At 40.6% G+C, this 18,724-nt stretch overlaps 1 protein-coding gene across 2 annotated transcripts in view; it reads right to left on the reverse strand.

The window, feature by feature from the left end:
• The window catches only part of ror1 (receptor tyrosine kinase-like orphan receptor 1), a 123,632-nt gene that overhangs the window by 91,437 nt on the left and 13,471 nt on the right, over positions 1-18,724 (reverse strand). The gene's annotated exons all lie outside the window — the stretch shown is intronic.

Below are 18,724 nucleotides of genomic sequence, written 5' to 3' on the forward strand. Positions count from 1 at the left end.
GAAAGAAACACTATTCAGCCAATGGTCTGAGTATATTTAGCCAAATTTATTGCCATTTTATAATATACTGCCCACTAAATGCAAAGCTCAGTCCCAAAACTTTTCTGTAAGCTACTATAACACACTGTGCAATGCAATGGACACTTATACAGAGGACAAAACAGCAAAATATTTGGAGGAGTGGATCTGATATAGAAAAGGTTGCATTGTTCACTTCAGATGAGGATAAATGAGACTGGTGCAACATTTTGAATGCTGCTTAAAACCAACACTTTGAACAAGTTCCCAAAAGGGTAAAGGTATGTAGAAAAGACCGGAAAAATGTAGGCCAGGGACTGAAATCACAGTATGAGGTCAGTGTTATTTCTTTATGATAAAAAAAAAAATCATATGAAACACCTGCAAAGTAAGAAAGTTTCGGTAATTTAAAAATAAATTTGCTACCCTGTCTTACTGTGCATTTGTCATTTCTCTCACTGCACGTCTCAGCATGATGGAGAGAATAACTTCCTTCTAAAACACAAATATGACGCCTCGACAATTGAAAACAGTGACGGCTTTGGAATACACTTGACCAACTTGTGTTGAAAATCTTGTTATGCCTTTTAATACTGAGGCCAACCCCCCCCCTTTCATGGTTTCAGTTAGCCAGAAATGCCTGCATTTGATTAGAGCTTCGATGTCAATAATGCCTGTTTTGAAAAACACCCTCAAAGGGCCCTGGAACAAAGACGAAGAAGAGGGCAAGTGGGTGAGAGGGAGACAGTGAGAGAGAAATCTGAAGGCAAGAAGAAACATAATAAGGTATTATGACTTGATATTCATGTGCAGTCCACATGTTCCTGTATTGTGTTTGCTTGCCCCTCAGCATGATGTGACAGCTCCACTTGAACTGCTAAAACGCAAATCTCTAATGGCTGAGGCCACAGAAACAGGAGGAGACAGAGAAAATAAAGCAGAACAAAAAAAAATGAAGGAGACAGAAGGGATATCAGTGAGCAGAGCAGAGGAGAGAAGCCTCTCTGGCATTACAAGTGTTCTTGTAAATAAAGTCCAGTCTCAGCAGTCCAGCCCTTATTCAATTTCATTCTCATTTAAAATGTCAATCATTCAGTGGTTTCAGATTCTCCAGTGTAAGGATTTGTTGTATTTCTTGATCATTTATGATAGCAAACTAAATTGATTTGGATTTTTTGTTTGAACAAAAAAAGCCATGTGAGCATGTAACTTTGGGCTCTGATAAATGATTACAGACATATTTCATTATTTTCTGGTATTTTACAGAAAAACCTCTACTCAACTGATCTAAAAAATAATCGTTAATTAACTGATGACAATAATCACTGGTTGCAGCACTACTCTATAAAAATAATACTATAAAAATCTAACTTTGTTGATTCCCATTAAGTACACATATGCACATTTATCATGGAGCATTGCTTTATGAAGCTCTGACACATACTATTTTTTTTCTCCTTCTTTTTTTGTGTTGCTTTGCAGCGATGCGACTAGCCAATTGTGGCCCACCCTCGAGCAAAACAGCTTGTTGTTTTATAGATCCAAGTTAAATTTAGTAATGGTTGAATGCTTCGCAGCTGAAATGCACTGCAAACAACACGTCAAATGTCTGCATGTACGGTCATGCCGCAGCAGTGTGCGCTTGGCACTTACTGTCTGCCAACAGTAGGTGAGCAAAGCAGTCACTGTGAATCAGCAGTCAGCTGATTGGCAAATACAGAACAATATGTATATGGGGTTGCATGTTTGAGTGCATAATGTTGTATTTAGGTGTCAAGTATCGTGTATGTGTGAACCGACATAATGCATGTGTCTGTGTGTACACACCCAGACATCACCTCCCTTATCAGTGTGTGTATGCTTGTCTAAATCAGTGCCACAGTGTGAGTGTGTGTGTACATTCATGCCAAAAGAGAAAATCCTTTGCATGGTCCCATATGAGTAGCTGAGACAGACAGAGTGTGTGTTTATTTGAAGACTATGGGTGGTCCTTTTTGTTTCATTCACTCTCAGAAAAAAAGTTTCTCTCTGTGCCTTTTGTCCCATGAGGAATATAATACGACATTACAGCCATCAAACTGTCACTAGAGGATTATGTATATTTTCTGTTAAAGAGGAGCATATTAGTATTCAGTGACATTATTGATGTTCTTTCAAGGGAAGACATGTTATTTGTATATTTAAATAAGTGCATATGCCTCTGTGGATGACTGCATTACTTCCTGAAGGTTGGGAGAATGATATCTAGTAAATTCACTAGAGGAAGGATTTTAACCTCTGCTTCAAGTTCAGCACGCATCATGACAGGCGTTCACCCTCGAACTGAACATCTGCAAACATACAGCGCTCTTAACCAAACCCGCAACCTCCAAATACTCTCATGGCTGGCTTTGATTTTTTTATTTTTTTCATTCTACTACTGAAAAAAAACTGAGGAGCCAAACAGCAGCCATGTTGCCCACCCACATGTCAGTACCATGCTTAATCAGAATCACTGCTGATGCAGCTGATAGGGCATCAGATTTAATGCCAAGACTTGCTGCATTGTGGGTAGTCCACCATGCTGGTAACTGACCCTCACAGCACCAGTGACTCCAATACCAGATGTCCCTAGAGGTCCGGGTGGGCTGACAGATTTTCCATCAAGGTGCCCCAGCACTTAAGATTATCCACTTTTTATACTACTTTTGTTCCTCTGCAATGTTAATCTTCATCAAATGAGCAAGTTATTTCCTCTGTGGTTATTCATTGACTAAATTCATCACTAACAAACACAAACAACACAACACAAACTATAATACAATAATGTGGAAGAAAAACCTGGTGAAAGAAGGATGAGGACAAGAATAAAACATTGTGCTCATGATGAAAAATAGTTATGTTGAGTCACACATTGAAGTGGTCTATAATGGATTAGAGAAGGCATATGGGACCTGATGGTGACATTAAAATGTAAGTGTTCATCATGATAAGTACGGAAACAAACTAAATCGATTATGGGAACAAATGCTTCCTGAAAGCAGTCGGGTCTTTCTGGACAGTCACCAAGAAATGGCTCCATTTCACAGCACTGAGTGTGAAATATGGCAGGGTGAACTCACAGCCTTTAATGCATATACACATGTGGACGTACACACACGCAATGGCGGGGGGTGGGGGGTTGGTTAACACCCCATGTCTCCCCCAATAACATACCAAATCCATCAAGGTGCCCCAGCATCCAGTACTGAAGGCTGCCACGGCTGGAGGCACTGAGGCTTTAATAAACGACACCAGAGCAAATGAAGGCTTTGTGGATTAGGGCACATATTGTGTGCCAGTCATATTATGGGTTTGACCAGTGATTATCATATATAATCCCATTACTGTCACATACTCTTTAATGCAGATGTTTAGTACAAATACCAGACTTTCTGATAAATAAACCTTTAAAAGGGGAAAACATGGAAAATTTTAAGAGCCAAGATCTTATCTTATCTTTTATGTTACAAACACAAAATGACACAGGAATGCTTTAGTGTGTGTAATAATTTGTTCTGCTTGGAAATACCAAACAATACTGTTTTACAACAGCATCAAAGGCCACAAAACTCCATTGTGCAACATTCAAAAGTAAATCAAAGGGACAGTGAGGCAACATGAATGTAGAACACACTGAAATACATATCACAGACAAAACACAGCAGACAATTATGTGCCAATAACTTGGACTGTCTAGTTACGTAATCTGTGCTGTCCTTTCCCAAAAATGCTGCAAACTTTACATAAATGCTAGAACATACACAAACACTTAACTCCATTTTGTATTTGGAAGCACATACCACACCACACAGCAGCAGGCAAAGAGCACGCTCTAAAATGAGCTGCACACAGGCAGGAAAAAATGTTCTCAGTGTTTACATAACCCACAAATCAATTAAAAGAATATTGCTCTCATGTAATTAAAAACAAATGAGATTACTAAGAGTCAGTTCACTTCCTGGAATGTGCTCGAGTTTGGCTCGGTCAGGCCACTGGACATAGATCTGCAGAGCGGTGGGATCCAAATAGCAGTGGGATGAGGAATATGGGAGGAAGAGGAAGAGGATGAGCAAGTATTTGGAAGACGGCATTCATGTTACCCTGCTGAGTCTCGGTTCTGGCAAGCGAAATATGAATATGTGTCTTTGTTACAGAAATGCAAAAAGAGAAAAAATGTCTGAACAGAGGTGAGGCAGGAATAAAATTTAGACAAAATACAGGAAAGTTAATGCTGAGAAAGATTTGGGGTAGGTGTATCTGTGGTGTGTATCTGTGTGTGCAGAGGAGGGGGGTACAAGGAGTAAGAGAAGCCTGTGAATTGGGAATGCTCCCTGTTGGTTTTAATAACTAATCTCCCAAGACTGAAGCCTTTATTTGACAAGCCGAGCTCCTCGAAACACCCGGCGGCAGAGAGATGAAGATGGTGATAAGGACTCTGTACACTACTACAGTGGTTCTTCAATTGATAAGACTTTCCATTGGGACCTAAATTTCACCTCACATGTAAGACATAAGACAATAAGACAAAAATTCATTAATCTTTCATAAAAATACAAATATAAATAATTCAAAGTAACTTAAACAGTCAAGTTTATTTTGGTATCTACTGTACATTTACCACGAAATCCATCTGATGATAAGCCACTACAGTATCCTTAAGGTGGTTTTAAAAGTCCAACCACCCCAAAGAGTCTCATACTGGTCCAGCAAAAATTCTGTTCATTACAATCATCTTTTGTCACAACAGGTCATATTGACATTGACAGGTTACATCTGTGCCTCTGTTCTCACTGCAAAAGGAAAAAAGTTAGGCAACTGTGTACAGAGTAAAATCCTACAATAAACATGTCAGCAGATGTGGGATTTTAACTTATTGTTGCTGTTTGGAAGATCAGTCGGTTTATTCAGGCTGCTAGTGGAATAAACAAAGGTCTGCTCTAACATTTCCTTCTGTTATCCTGATCCAACCCTGTCTCCTAGATATTACATTTATATACAACTTAACTGCAACAGCAAATACATTTTGTAAGAAACATGATTGCTGGCTGGATTATGTTCAGAGGCAACTCTTTTAATGCAGCACATTTATTAACGGTCGTAGATTCACAAGATGGTGGCTGGGGTGGATGTCACACCAGAGACTGGAGTTTACATCCACAGTCCTGTCTGTGGTTGGGTTTAATACAATGTTGATATTGTACTGAAAGATCAAATATTTTGACAGAAAACAAAAATATTGTCTGCAACTCATGTTCAGTATCAGTATATTTGCAACTTACCAATACATTAATTGCATTAAAAACAGTGTATCCTCATTATATTTAGAGAAAACATAATCAAGTCACAATCATATTTCCTACAAAGCGTATTTGCTGTGTAATTTCTTCTCACACCCCAGCTATGATCAATGCTCCATCACATGTCTCTCTCTCTTTCTCTCTCTCTCATGCACACACACACAGGATGTCTGTCTCCTGGGAGCTGATCAACCCCACTGTCCATCAACAGTCCTCTATTCACACTGACCCAACTGCTGTGAACAAACACATAAAAACATGAAAAAGAAGGATTTCTGTGCTCGAGCACAAACACACACATGACCACATACTACAGAAACCCCCCTCTCACTCTCTCGCACACACACACACACAGACGCACACACAGCAGCGTCTGACTTGTCTGCTTGTCAGCACACCAAAAGGCTCCTTTGTCCTTTGATAACCCTTGTCCAGCCTCCTCTACAGGAGGCTGTCTCCCTAACAAGTCTTGCCTATGGCAGGAGCTCTGAGCTGGGGGCAGAGAGCAGAACAATGGCCTCTCTCCTGGAGGAGGACCGTTCACACAGGGACCTCTAATGAAATCCGTGTCTCACTAGCTTTTCCCCAACCCCTAACAGCCCCCGTCCTCCTTCTTCTCTTCACCTCTTTTTCCTGATATTATATTTTCTCCTGTTGTGATTTGTGCTTCATCAAGAGATCCATCCAATTCTTATACATCTAGAGCTGCACTAATGTCACACTCAAAGACAAAACCATAGCAAGATGTTGCGATGACTAACTGCACTTCCTTTTCAAATCATGGAAATAATGAACAATACACTCTACCTCACTCCTGCCTACAGATAAGCGAGAACAAGACATTAAACAAGGTTTTGGCCTGAAGTGGTGAGAGGGCTTTAAATCATCTGCCCTTCTGGATTTGAGTAAGATCAATTTCCTGAGCCAAAAGGCAGAGGGAGAAATGGTAAGAAAGGCAGAAATCAAAAAAGACAGGCCGAAAAGAGAAGGAAGAAAAGCAGAGACAGTGGGTATAAGGAAATGCTGACCTCTGTTTTGTGTGAGATGGGTTGTGAGGAGTGAAAAGTGGCAGGATCATAAAAATCCTGTCTTCAGTTTCCATCCGCTGTGGATTTCCGTCTGGACCAGTCACCACAACAAACATTCGAATGTCCATGAATCACATTTTTCTACTTTCTCCTCTCAGTTTATCCTTTTAAACTCCTGTACTTGCAGTCAAAAGTGAGCGATAAATCAGCAGATAGTTACTGTCTTTATTGTTTTGGCACACAGGAATAAACTATATGTATTTCACAACAAAACATGCAGTAAAAATGTTGTCCAAAAGGATGCTGAGAGCTTATCCCAACAAGTATTTGATGCCATTATTGTTAAAATATGTTTTTATGATGATAAACAGTGGCCAAAAACAACATTTCTGGTCTCAACATTACCATTTATTTTCTTGTTCTCCCTTTTAAAAGATGGTTAAAAGATGCCTAAGTTCTTGTTGATGTCACTTTCCCCTAAATTGAATATCTCCATCTTCTCTTTAAAAAGTTTTTTAAGCCAATATGAACTTGCCTTCATCCTTAAACCTTGCGTCAGTGACAGAGGCCTTTGTGTTTAATGTCTCTGTCAACACTTTAAAAGAGTTGGCGGTGTTGTGAAAAATGAGCCAGAGCATATAGCGGAGGGAGGTGATTTCCCCCGAGCCGCTTGTAATTGCTTCAAGCTTGGACCAGACAGGACAAAACCAGGAGGCCTGGTGCAGGAAGTTGGGACAGGAAATGGTTTGGATTCAGCCAGTGAGGCAACATGCTGGCTTCTCCTAGAAAGTGGAGTGGGTAGATGTGTAAGAACACAATATCTGTAAGATGGTGCTCATTGGGTTTCAATATATTTATTATGGGGTAAACATGAACAGACAACAGACAGACACTAATATTTCTCTTTTTCTAGGTCTTATCAGATCCTCTATTTGCATCACCTTTTGAACATGTTCAGTTTTTGCTTGCCATTGTTTTCTGGGTTATCTTAAGTCCATGTTCCCTTAGCACTCCGTGGTCTGGTTCCTATCTGGGGGGTCAATCTGATGTTGCAGCCCTCCTCTAGCATTCATACAGAGGCTTTGAAGATCTGCTTTAAATCAAAAGGCTCAGACTCTCTCTGTCTCTTCTCATGCCTGGATTGAAAACATAACTGCTCACGCACGCTCGCTAACCAAGCAGCGCAACTGTCTTACAAACAGATTCATACAATCCTTACATGTTTGACTTTTTTACACATGGGCATGTAAAGATTTCCAGAGAAGGAATAGATGCTTCAACCCAGAAATAAAAAAAAAAATCATGAATGCCTCTGAGATATGGACATGATTTAAGATTCTCGGCACAATCTGAACAGGGAATTCTTACCGATTTAATTTGCTGAAAATGTCCAATGTAATCTAAAATCACCCATCCAGACACAAACAAAGCAGGCTGAGGTAGGTGTTTGTTTCAGTATAAATGGCCCTTGAGGGTGAAAATGGCATTACTCACTCCCCTTAGGACTAAAAAGACAAGAGAGCGCTGGGCCATGCAGACTGAAAAAAGCTGATCTAAAGGACTTCACCTCTCAAACAGTACAGCTGTCTCATTAACTCCAAATGCCTCGATAACTGAACAGAGACCAGTTGGACCACCAGCGAAAAAGAGAACACCCTAGAGCCATGGAGAGAAAGCAGGTGAAAGTTAGAGAGAAAGAAATGAATGGGAAGAGGATTTTTTCTCAAGCAAGCCTTTCCATTTCTGCCCAGACCCTGAGACCTTCCTTTGCCATCTTTTCGTCTCCTCCCTCTCTCCCTTGCTTTCCACATTTCTCCTTTCTTCCAGCCAGGATTAGCTCAGCAGGACACCAGCATTCCTTCTCTACTGGTAGTCTTTGTCTTGACATTCCCACTCTGCAGCACAGCGTCTGACCAAGAGAACCAACTGTTCCATAAACTGGCAACAGGTTTTCTCCTTTTCTTTTTTTCCCCTCAAATGTAACCAATTTTATCTCTGATATAATTCCAGAATTAAATATCACATTAATTCTATTAAAAAAAAAAACATAAAACAGCAGTGGATTATTGGTCAAAGTGGCTGGTGGATCTATACTACCAACATTTACACAGGGTCATGCTTACAGACCTGCAGACCTGCTCAATTCAGACTCAAGGTTGGGGGTGTCCTTGCAGCGACTTTGATGTGGAGTCAGTTTTGCACTCCCGACTACCTGTTGTGAGGTTTTGTATGAGGGTAAGATAACTGATACACAGTCACAAATGGAGGGGAGCTGTACTCCATACTGGTGTGCCCCACCAGGGAAAGCCTGTATATTGTTGCAGTCATGTGCTAATCCTATTACTCCAATTTTGGTGTTTGTGTTTAACTTGGAATCAAAGTTTAGGCTATGCTGACCTTTAAAAACCATGAACCAAATGTAGTATTTTTTAAAGCTGTGTTACTATCAACAAGAGTCAGATCAGCACGGGGAAAGTTCAACCTATTTTTAGAGTTCCAGTAAGATTGTATGTATGTTTAAACAAAGTCAACAAAGTGAATGGAATAAGTTTTATGATCCAGAAAATATCCCCCTCTAACCTCTGAGCTAACCACTGATAACCTTTTAAAAAAACATCCATTCCAACAAGTGCCAGAAGAGATCAATGTGGAGTAAAATATTTAATTGCTGCATATTTCCATCTTACTTCTAGACCTCTCTGCATTTTGGCTGCAAGTCTAATTATCAAATGTTTTCTTTCTTCCCTTGGCGAAAGGCCTGTCTGATTTAGCCAAACTGTGTAATGTTTAAAGTCTTTCAAGTCAGAGACAGATATGAGACCAAGAAAACTGTTTATCGGGGCCATCTGTCTTTTCCCCCCATGTATAGTATGGTGATATTTTCCAGAGGATTTTTGTATGATGGAGCTACTGTAACTATTAGCTACACTTTCTTGACTCATGATCTAAACGTGGGCTGTTATAAACTATTTCAAGTCTAGTTATTAAAGTACTGGAAATGGGTGGAGCAAGATGGTGAAAACACTTAAATGTAAGTTTGAGGTTGGAATAATTCATGAAATTGTCAGAACTATATTCATTCATGCCATGACTGTATCTGTACAACAAATATCCTGCTACAAGTAGATACTAACAGCTAGTGAAGTTCCAACTAGCAAGGATTTACAACCACAAGGGGGATAAGGGAGACCACAGGTACAAGTACCAGCTGCTCTCATGGAAGAAGCTGCATTATAACATTACAGCTGTCAGCGATGATATACCAACCACAGGATACAGTTCAGTTCTGCATACACACACACACACACACACACACACACACACGAACCTGAAAAGCACGTTACAGTTGAAAGCAGGCAGATGGTGAATTTTAGTTTTATATTCTAATCGTGGCTGAAATTTGTGTATTCACGCTACTTGACCTCAGCACATAAAAACAGTCATAAAGAGGACAACGGGGAGAGGGAAGAGAGAAAAAACAGCAACAGGGGGAGATGTGATAGAAAGTAAAAGACAGACATACTGTAGCAAAATAGGAATGTTGGAGTATGGTGAAGACAAAAGGCAACCTGAGAACAAGCAGAGATGAGGAGGAGACACATGATTGATGGAGTATCCCAAAAGAAATGAGTGTACTGGCCCTGAGCCTTGACCTATCACTGTTTAATCCTTTCACCTGGCCTTAACAACTGTGCACACACGCGCACACACACAAAGATCTATACTGCAGACAAAGAACTGGTGCACTGGTGCTCCAGACAAAGGCACACTGCTCTCTTTGCTTTGTGTTGAAAACTAGAGTGGCTAATAGTTTTATTAGTACCACTGATTCTTCCATAAGGCTTTACTTCTTAATCTCCATGGTGATTTGGCCTCACCGCAGTATGAACACACATTGCTCTCCATGTGTCGGTGTGTGTGTGTGTGTGTGTGTGTGTGTTAATTACATAGACAGAATTGTGCATACGCCGTCCAGATCCCAAAAGGTCCTGTGTATGTGTGCGTGAGTGTGTGTGTGCACTGCTCTCAAGCTTAGTTTACACAAGAAGGTCATTTTAATCAGGTGAATACCAGGCCGCCTAATCTGCAGGTCTTTGCCTGAGCATAAACAGAGGATATCCCCGGGCTCAGCCGGGATCACATACCTGGAGTCATGGAAAAGTCATTTCTGGAGCTGACCGGAGCAATCCAATAACCTCCTGCCCTCCTGCTCCTTTTCTCTCCCTCCAACTGCGTGTCACAATCACCTCAGGTGCTAGCTTTTGCTCTCATGTCTCATTCTTTCACTCCATTTTAACTTTCCCTCTATGTCTCATTCTCCCTGTGCCCCTGCTTCATGTAACATTGTAATGGCTTACCGAGTAACCCACATGACCACTCTGTCAAATTTAGACAAATGTACAGAAATAAGACACGCTCATGTATACATGTCAAGTATGCAATCTTACAAAATTACATGCATGGTCACATACTCTCCTAAAAATACACCACACATCGTCATCCTCCTCACCTTGTGTCAAGGTTTCGAATCTCACACACTCTGGAAGGAATGTCCAAAAACTGCCTCATTTTTCATCACAACCTCTTATCAAGTTCACAGCATGTACTAATGCATGTTGGAGGGTGAGGGGTCACCATCGGCCTCTATATCTCCATCTGCTGCTCTTTTTCTCTTTTCTCCATTGCTTCCATATCTTTGTATACCACCATGAGTCAGACGGGAAATGGGGGCTCAGTGATACTGTCAAAATAATTTATATACAAACATTTTTTTTAACCAAATTCTTCAGTGTCACTATGTATTGATATAACCTGACATGCAGATGTGAAACCCAGAGGAATCCACTGTTCACTCTACTCAACTTGCAGATAACTTAACTTGCCTTTACTGTAAGTGCAGGGAACACTGTAACAACTAAAATCTTATTAGATATCTAGTCACTTTTTAAACTATGATACATACTATTCATATATATTGCCCAAATTTGGTTAAACAGTTTAAAACACCTTGGCATCTGGCCAGACAAAGGTGTCTTGAGCTCAGGGGAATTAGGTGGATTTAGTTCTTAGTCTTGGGCCTGGATATTGGTAAATAACCTAGCTCTTACTGTAATTATGCTGCTCTTACAAGATTGCTCAGCTAAAAACAAAATGGGTATCTTTACTCAAACTGAAGGGAGCTGTATGAGGAAAATAACCTTCATGGCACTAAGGGTAATATAGACTATAGACTGAATTATTGTTGGCCATGTCTAATGCATACAGGGATTTGTAAATACAGTCTCCTTCTCCCTCCCTCCCCTTCTCTAACTACTGCTGTCTGGCATGTTGCCTCTCTTCCTGTGGTTGATAACACAGATAAGGTCTGGCTCATTATCACAAATGGACACCAGTTAAGGTAGTGGAGCAGCCATGAAGTGGCGACCTCGTTATCACTGTCTTATTTGAGTTTAGATAGGTAGATGTTTTGGCTTGAGTCTGTGTGTGTGTGTGTGTGTGTGTGTGAGACAGAGAGAGAAAAATAAAGACCAGCCAAAATACACTGCATCCTGGAGAGCTTTACCTGTCTGATACAAGACAGAAAATGTTCAATAAAGTTCAATTATTATAGCAGGAATTATTTCAGAATTATAGAGACAATGATAATTGTGACATTAACTTGTTTCTGGTAAAGATTAGGGCAGGAAGTAAACAGTAATCAATATAAGACTAGCAGATACTAATGACACTTAACCACTGGAATTGTCTTCAAGATGTTGGCACAATAACTTTAATACAATAACAACATGTGCCAACAGTAGACAGGGCTTGCTGACTAGTGGGAAACTTTGTGTTCTTTTTAAGTCTTTAATCAGGACTAGTGTAGTGAGTTGTTGTGGTTGTTTCTATTCTGGGTCTGTGTTTATCAGTGCTGCTCTCTTCTGGAGCCTGTGACAACCATTGAGTAGCCGCTCATTGACTGGACCACTTGCTTCACTCAGTGTGTGTTTAACTGTATGTGTATTGCTGGGGGAAAAGAGTTCAGAAATATATGTGGAAAGAGAGGGCAGGTGGCACTGAAATGCATTGTGCATCAACTTACAGCAGGGTGAGAGATTATAAGAGGCAGAGGGAAGGACAAAGAGGTGAGACAGAAAAGCAGACAGAGCAACTCTTGAATGTAGCAAGTGAAAGCATACCAGAAGTGGTTGTGGGTATGGCTTGCTGTTGGTGCTTGATGATCTAAGTGTGAGCGTGTGCATGCACAGAATGTGTGTGCGTGGGATGATAAGTGGTGATTCAGACCAAAAAAAAAAAACAGCCGCATGTCTTTCTTCCAGATGTTTTACTAAAGCTGACGGATGTCTGAAGTTGTTCAAGGACACAACAAGACGAAGCAGTCACTGCGCGAGTAGAACCAACAATATTTCAAAGACCAAACCGCCGTCCTCTCCGTCCACACAGACAGACACTTGCTTTATGTTTTGGCAGACCAGAAGATACATACTTGTCAGTCATAATGACTTCTAAGCTTTCCAGTCATCCTAAATAGGCACATACACCATTCACACAATAGAGGCTCTGTGAATCATTAGGAATAGAGGGGTCAAATGAAAGCTAAGCTGTCTGCTATAAAGAATTCCTCTTGAGTCATTTGTCTTTACAGCAACAATACCACAGTTCTTACAGTGGACATGGTATGAGTATACTTAGTGTACCCAAAAATTTCCATGTCATAGACCTCCACATAAGTAAGATCTTCTGCTTCTACTGACTAAGTCATTAAATGATTACATTGAATTATGCATCAACTATGCACTTACAATAAAATAAAAGGGGAACAATAAAAAAAAACTCTTTTAGGTTTCCAGCAATGCATGAGTTACTGCCTGCCATAAAGAGAATTAACCAAACTTTCTAGAGGCCCCTTAGACCAATCAGCATAATTTTGTAACTGCCAGAAAAGAAGTACTGGCACAAATCAAAATTTCCTCAAAATCCAATCAGTGAAGTCTGAGATATTATATATGACATTCTGAGTAAGGCTGCCTTAGAAAACCAGAAAAGGCCATCTTAATCAACAATAACTATGGAGACTCTGCATATTAACCTATGAAAATGTGATAGTGACATGCCAAAAATGAAAGCCACTGGAAGAGACGCTAACTGCATTACATTTAAAAGGGCAAAATGTTTAATCACACTCTGATTTGATTTCATTTAACAAAATTACAAAATGACATCAATCAGGCGCTCCCTGTTTTTTCCAGCAAAAACTGGATTTGTGTACTATTCTGCTCTAGTCCTGAGCTGGAACACGATGAGAGAGCACGATTTTTACGTCAGTCTAATCTAAATTAATTTGGCAGCTGGGTCAGGCAAAGTGAAGCAGTGGGAAAGCTGTCCGTCTGTTTAAAGCAACAGGAGTTTTATAAGATTCAAACCACAAAGCCAGGTGGTCCTGCAGCAATGGGGAGGCTGTGGAAAGGAACCTGGGATGAAAGGAAAAAGGGCCCAATTTGGTAGGCTAGATTAGATCAGAAGGATAAGGTGATCGGATAAAGGATAACAAAAGAAGGTAACAGAGAAAGAGGGAAATGACTAACAAGTGTCTGTTCCTGGGCTGGTTTGCAGTACTCTCAGTGGACCAGTGCTGGTGGAGGGAACTAGAGTAAAGGAAAGGTGGGGGGTTGTAAGGTTTGTCATGGAACACCTGCCTCCACTTAACCCCTCTCGCTCTCTTTCTGCTTGAGCTGCCTCTTTCAGCCATCTCCTCTCCACCACCCCCCTTCTGCTCCAGCATTCATGCGCAGAGTATCCTACGGGCTCACGGGCCCAAGACTTCTTCTTTTCCCAAACATGGGAGGGCCCCATAGGCTGAGCTGGGGGTCTCTATAGCCAGCCACCCAGAAGCCAGTGAGCAGAGCTTTTCTTACAGCTCCAGTAGCAATAATATTGATATTAACACTAAATCAATCAACCTCTTGTAGTGAGAGAGAGTTGCAGTTAATACCAAACTGAGGATCAATACCTAAGTCTGTGGCTTTTTGCTGCATTTAGCAGCTTTAAAGTCACTGTTTCGGCTCAATGGTCTGTATGGTTTTCTCCCAGTGGGCACAAGCTCAGATAAGATCAACCATTGCCATATAAAGTGACAAAGAGCTGAAGAAAAAAAAAGAAAAAAGTAGAATATCTGGCTATCAAGGAGATACCAGTGTTTTTCTGAGGAGTTGGTGAATATAATCAGGACTAAAACCAGAGCAAATACTGGATTTCACTAGTTTATGAAATACCCAAGGATCCAGTTCACATATTTAAGGTGCCTGTTTTGTCCAAACCCCAAAAGATATTCAGTTTACTATCATAGGATACTCAAAAACAGCAAGTACTCACATTAGAGAAGCTGGAAATTTAAAGATAGAAAAATCTAAATTGTTGTGGATTAATTTCTGTGTGTTTCTGGATAAATAAGTAGATGATATACACATTCGCCAACACTTAAACTCTTAATTTTACAGTGAGGACAGAATGTGTGTATTTTCTCAGTTTCACACAATACAGCCCATATAGCACTCCATCCAACTGGTGGTTATACCAATTAAAGGCCTGTGTTAGGTCAGGAGTTATTCATTTCACATTAAAGAGGACATGGGGTCCCTCTATTCAGACCCACCGCATACTTTCAACTCCCCCTCTCCTCTTTTCACCCTGTTTTCCATGCCTCATAAAAGATTTGCCCCTCGCCTCCCCACTTACTCTCCTTTCTCTCTTTCACTCTCTTGTTTGTTCATTCTCCCTCCTTCATTCACTCATTCTTTTCCTCTCACTCACTCTCTTCAACTCACTACCTCTCGTAGGCCCTCCTTCCCCCATCTGCTAGGGTTCAGTGCGATTTACAGTCACAAGCAGCATATCAACACAATCAGACATACAATACGGCATTTAAATGATTACCAATAACCATCTCTCCCTCTCTCTTTTCCGTTCTTCTTGTCTGGCTGCTTCCCCTTTTCCACTTGCCCCCCCTTTTATCCTCTGCTGGCCTCTCCTCTTTTCTTTCCATTCATGGATGGTAACTAAAGATAGAGCTGGAAACACCACCATTAGCCCTGTATCTGTAGAGCTAGTCTGCAAGCCCTATCCCACTGTTTCTGTTTACATTAACTGCGATATAGTGGATGTGCTCTAGATGAGCCTCTACAAGACACTCTCACATACGTATACATAAACACAACATGAGCTGGATGGGTCATTGGCCCTTAACAGTGTGTTATACAGTAGCTCTCCCAAAGGTGTTTAATTCAACACAGCATTCAAAAAAGTGGCACAAAGATGCAGTGAGTCTCACTTTCGCTGTTTAAATGCATCATTGCCTGACTGACGCTCCAGCAGCGTTTAATGTTCTGTGAATCTCTCACTTCTTCCCCTTAAAACACCAAATTTACAAAAACACAGACAAAACAGCAGCCATGCAGGCAAGAATTAGTGGGATAAAGTACTAAAATAACTGTTCAAACATAAAGTCAAGTTAAACCAAATCTATTTATAAAACCAGTGAATCAGGAGGTCTAACTGCAGTCAAACTGTCAGGTCATTAGAGACAGGTACACCAAACAGGATAATGCAGATAGACATTTCAGACAAGAGTTGGTTTTTGGTTATTGTGTTTTTGTTTTTTTTTAATTAACACAATAGTTGATTGTGTTTCTCGGACTTTTGACCTCTCTTGAAATAGCCACAGTTAACCTCCCTGCACAACTTTATTGTTGAAAGACAAATTGAGGTAACAAGTTAATTAAATCCCATCGTATTTACCAAAACAGGTGAAACTTAGGTCAAAGTTGTTGTTTTTTTTTTTAAGCTTTAAACATGAATATGTTTAGAGAATACAACAAAAATAAAAGTGTGGCATAAGCCCAGTATATATGCCCTGCTGAAATTAAAAAATATGTGTGAGGACAGAGGTTAAAATGAATGTATAGCTTTAAGTAGTTTATCCTATAACTGCATTTAGCACTTAGCTGAGGAGACCAGAGCTAGTTGGGTAATGCCTGGTCTCTGGGTTTCTACTCCAGAGCCACTGCTTCTGCACTGCTCTTGTTTATGGAGGCTAGTCAAAGAGCAGGTCACACTGAAGGCTTGGTGGTCCAGTGGCACTGATGGGACTAGGCTGAGTCAGATTGTGAGGAAGTGTACGGATTTGCATGGGCTACTTTATAGATCCCAGTAGAGACATTTTCTTTTCATTTTCCCCACTCTACAGGGATGTCATAGTGCAGGGTCAGTTAATGAAGAGCTCTCCAAGGGCCAGTAGGCGTTCACTGTCTTGTTTAGAGACACTTGAAGGGCGTGGGTGTTCACTAAACACTGGCTCTTGAACTCAGGCCCTGTGGTTAAACAGGGGCTTTCCTACTTACTACAGTGCACCACCCGGATAACTTATGATTTATGCTACTTGTAGATGATTCAATTTAAACTCCTAACAGGCAATGCAAAGGCGAAACTATGCACTTGGCAGATTTGCAAAAATTGTGTAAAGGGCAGAATATCATCAGGACAAAGCTGGGATGAGGGTCAAACTTTGAGGACATGTAGAATGGCTAAACAAACTATAACAGATCACTTTTTGTAACCGAGGAAGAACTGTATTAGTATACAATAACACAGTTCAAACAAACAGACTGCAGAAGGTAAACTCAGCTATGACTAATGAAATGGACTCAACAAGAATTTTAATTACAAGAATGATTTATATGTTCAAGTCCACAATATTCAAGAGTAAACTGTACTTCAGATCATCATTATATTCCTTTTCAGGATGCAATTCTCATATCACACAAATATTATTTTGCTCTTGAATAAACTGACTTGCAAACAGTAAAGTAAGTGCAATAAGGTGTCAGTAAATCCTCGCTCTTGTTTGGGACTGATATTGAGATTATAGTTAACGTCTGACGTATGTGTTGCCTTGAATACATGAGTTTTACAAACGTAATGTAAGTAAGATATTGGTGTACATGTAAATAGACTCAGTGGGATTACACTGTTGTCTACATCTCGTCTAACTCTCCGTGTCACAGTAACTATAGCCTGTCGGCTGCAGCACTGTTTCCTTGTTTATCCAGTACCCAACTGGTGTGAAACCTGGAAATCCTGAAATGACAGGTTAAGAGTGAAAGGCGGTAAGCCTACTAAATCTCAGCTGTGAGCCTTGCTTTGATAAACATGGTGCCTAAAATTACTCCCCGAGTAAGGCAGCTTTCTTCCTGTCTGGGCAAGAGTAGAAGAGGATGAGGAAGGAAGTGACAAAAAAGTTATGCCAAACAGATAATCCAGTGAGTGGAGGAAATGAAATAGACATTAAATAGAGAAGGAATTCAAGTTTGTGTCGTGAAAGTATGAAAAAATTGCAGATTGAACAATGTAAATAGTGGAAAAGAGAGAGGAATGCCTACAGCAACCACTAAAGACTGCAGGCAGAAAGACTGAGGGGTGCAGATAGCTGCTGATGGAGCCTCCCATCTCTGGATGTCAGTGCTAAATGGTATGATCCAGACTGAAGACAGAAAACTGATAGCATATCGTGGCTATTTTTGTGAGAATACAAGTAGAGGCACTTCTGACATCTACATTCAGTATATAAACTGCTCAACATAGTTGACTGACAAACAGTTTAGAAATGTTAAATTCAACATGAGATAATATTAAAACAACTTGTAACCTTCTCTCTTATTCTTCCCTTTTCTCTCTCTCTGACACACTGTAGATGCAGCCAATCCCCTGACGACCTGTCTCATCACCCAAGGTTATAATAATCTACAATGCAAAAAGTACACAAATTTAAACGACGGCTAGTGTTTGATCTATAGCGGGCAACAATTCTCCTTCGTTTACTTTGCATTTCAACTCTTTTATTGCGTTTATTTTTCTCTCCCTTTTTTTCCCCTTGTCTTTTTCCCTCTCCATGTATGCTTCTGTCTTTATAGTTGTGCCGTATAGTTTATGTTTTGCAGATAGAGCAGCCAGGGAGAGGTCTCGGAGGGTCGCTTGAGACAAAAGCTGCTTTTCAGCTCTCAGGGCTGATATCTCCCAGCTCTGCTCCCTTCAGATAGCCGAAATATGCCGGCTGGAGGTTTGAGGTGAGGGGTGGGAGGGGTGGATGTTGCTCCTGGCCTCCTCTTCCCACAGCGGCCGAGGTGAAAATGACTTTACCATGTGAAGAGGCTGTGGTTGCTCCTGCTATGCATGTAGCCCTGCCAAACTGTCCTTCTTGTCTTGTCTTAATCTGACTTCTGAGGTTATGCTAGGACAAAAGTACAGAATATTTTACACATGCATGTTTTCATGCTTGTGCACCCTTAGCTGGGTTTAAAAAAAGGC

Source organism: Lates calcarifer, linkage group LG17 (genome assembly GCF_001640805.2).
Source record: "Lates calcarifer isolate ASB-BC8 linkage group LG17, TLL_Latcal_v3, whole genome shotgun sequence".
Classification (NCBI taxonomy): domain Eukaryota; kingdom Metazoa; phylum Chordata; class Actinopteri; family Centropomidae; genus Lates; species Lates calcarifer.